The sequence below is a fragment of the Prionailurus viverrinus genome, chromosome A2 (assembly GCF_022837055.1).
Source record: "Prionailurus viverrinus isolate Anna chromosome A2, UM_Priviv_1.0, whole genome shotgun sequence".
NCBI classification, from domain to species: domain Eukaryota; kingdom Metazoa; phylum Chordata; class Mammalia; order Carnivora; family Felidae; genus Prionailurus; species Prionailurus viverrinus.
This window is the reverse complement of record NC_062562.1, coordinates 981,890-985,149: the sequence shown is the minus strand read 5'-3', so window position 1 is coordinate 985,149 and position 3,260 is coordinate 981,890.

Sequence of the window (3,260 nt, the reverse complement as noted above, 5' to 3'; positions counted from 1 at the left end):
TCGGCACTGCGGCCCCAGGCGGGTGCCAGCCCCGCGCAGAGGAGCCCGAGCCCGCGGGGAACGCGGGTTCACGTCCACCAGGTGGGATCGCGCCCGCCCCCGGGCCTGATTGGACGGTTCCCGGGATATAATTGCGGCCCCCGCGCCGTGATAGGACGGCTTGCGGCCCTTCACGGTCTGATTGGAGAGTAATCCTGACGCGGCCCCTGTGGCCTCAGATTGGACAGCTCCCCCAGGCCCCGCCTCCTTCCCCCTGAGGGTCCCGCTCGTGATACACCTGTTCCGGATCTGTGAGCTCCCAGGCGGATTCCCAGCAGAATACACTCTTGGCCCGTTGACCCGTCTGCACCCTCCTTCTGTCCCGAGAATCTGACTCACTTTCTCCGCGGAGCCTCCCTTGTCCGGCGCCAGATCAGGAAGAGACAGAACAGAAGGGCCCGGTGACCCTTGAGTCCGCGGTGGACACGGGGTGGCGGTGCACAGATCCCCTGTATTTAAGAACAGCTCAATGACCGGTGATGTCACTAAACAGAAGAGAAGGTCTTCCTGGGTTTTGACCTGACCCTTTGACACCGTGAGGCCCCACTCTCCATCCCCGCCCCACTTCTCTGGCCTCAGGTCAACCAAACATGCCCTGTGTCCTCAGCCCCCACGAGACGTGGGATCCTGCGATCCCAGCAAGACACAGTCACAGGTGTGCATGGCTAGGGGAATGTAAACTAGGGCACCTGATGTGGATAAAATCTTGATCGTTTCTCAAGAAGTTAACCACGGAATTATAATGTGACCCATGTATTGAGTCCTACCCAAACCGAAACAGATTCTCGGATGTGTGCACACGAATGCCAGGTGCAAAACTATTCAGGACCCACCAGAGGGAAACGTCCCGAGTGTCCCCCAGTGCGTGGATGGATGAACACGGTGCAGTGTATACACAGGACGGTGATTCAGCCCTAGAAAGGAATGAGGCACGGACACATCATGCACGTGAACCAATCGTGAAAATGTTATATACCACGTGGAAGACACCAGCCACACCAGGCCACATGGTGTGAGTCCGCTTACATTAAATAGAGTGGGCAAATCCATTGCGACATTATTTCAACAGTGCCCAGGAAGCATGATTTCCTGGCTATTGTGGCCTTTAAATTTGTTTTGAAAATTGAGATATAAGTCACATACCGTAGTGCTCACACTTTTAAGAGTAAAATTCAGGTGTTGTTTTATTTGGTGTGTTCTCAGTGCACCATCTGAAGAAGGAAATGGAGCCTTTTACATTCCACATTCACAGGGACTGATTACAAACAGGATCTGCTGTGACTTTCCTTGCAGAACACAATGCACACCTGAGTATTGCAACACATCACACCTGTGGCTGTGCCCAACTGGGGGTCCTGATAACACACATCCCTAGACATTGATTAACGCGATAGGCCATGAAGGAGTTTCTGGTTTAAGTGATGATCTTTGATTCTCATGCAAATATACATCTGTACATCCATACCTTCATCATTATGCTTCCAACATACAAGTTCTTGATGACTGCTCAATTTGGGGTAAGTCCCTGTACCTCATTTTATAAAAATTCATGTCTGAACAATTGTTCCTATGTATAAAATTTTGAAGTGGGATTTGTGAAGTTCCAAGAAAAACTTGGTATAATGCTGATGGAATTCTATTAAAATGATTCAACTATTTGTTAAGTATTGACACATGGGAAGATTTCCTTGAACCTCTTTCTCAGCCCACCTACAAGCCAGGAAACTCTGATGGCTCTAACTTCAGATACTTTCTGGGCTTCAACCTCCACATCATAGCCATTCTACCAACCCAGTGTGATCCACCACCTTGGCTGAAATCACCATCCTACTGTCTGTTGTCATGGTAACAGAAGGATACTCTGTGGGTGCCTGATCAACTCATCTTGAGAAATCGCCATCCTAAGGGACCTGAATGTGAGACAGGAAACCATCAAAACACTAGAGGAGAAAGCAGGAAAAGACCTCTCTGACCTCAGTCGCAGCAATTTCTTACTTGACACATCCCCAAAGGCAACGGAATTAAAAGCAAAAATGAACTATTAGGATCTCGTGAAGATAAAAAGCTTCTGCACAGCAAAGGAAACAACCAACAAAACTAAAAGGCAACCAACGGAATGGGAAAAGATATTTGCAAATGACATATCGGACAAAGGGCTAGTATCCAAAATCTATAAAGAGCTCACCAAACTCCACACCCGAAAAACAAATAACCCAGTGAAGAAATGGGCAGAAAACATGAATAGACACTTCTCTAAAGAAGACATCCGGATGGCCAACAGGCACATGAAAAGATGCTCAATGTCACTCCTCATCAGGGAAATACAAATCAAAACCACACTCAGATATCACCTCACGCCAGTTAGAGTGGCCAAAATGAACAAATCAGAAGACTATAGATGCTGGAGAGGATGTGGAGAAACGGGAACCCTCTTGCACTGTTGGTGGGAATGCAAACTGGTGCAGCCACTCTGGAAAACAGTGTGGAGCTTCCTCAAAAAATTAAAAATAGACCTACCCTATGACCCAGCAGTAGCACTACTAGGAATTTACCCAAGGGATACAGGATTAGTGAGGCATAGGGGCACTTGTACCCCAATGTTTATAGCAGCACTCTCAACAATAGCCAAATTGTGGAAAAAGCCTAAATGCCCATCAACTGATGAATGGATAAAGAAATTATGGTTTATATACACAATGGAGTACTACGTGGCAATGAGAAAGAATGAAATATGGCCCTTTGTAGCAACGTGGATGGAACTGGAGAGTGTGATGCTAAGTGAAATAAGCCATACAGAGAAAGACAGATACCATATGTTTTCACTCTTATGTGGATCCTGAGAAACTTAACAGGAACCCATGGGGGAGGGGAAGGAAAAAAAAAAAAAAGAGGTTAGAGTGGGAGAGAGCCAAAGCATAAGAGACTGTTAAAAACTGAGAACAAACTGAGGGTTGATGGGGGGGGGGGAGGGAGGGAAGGGTAGGTGATGGGCATTGAAGAGGGCATCTTTTGGGATGAGCACTGGGTGTTGTATGGAAACCAATTTGACGATAAATTTCATATATTAAAAAAAAAAGAGGGAAATCACCATCCTACTGTCTGTTGTCATGGTAACAGAAGGATCCTCTGCGAATGCCTGATCAACTCACCCACCACCAAAGTCCGTCTTCTTGACTGACCAGCACATGCAACCCACCCCATCCTCTCCTCTCACATCTGCT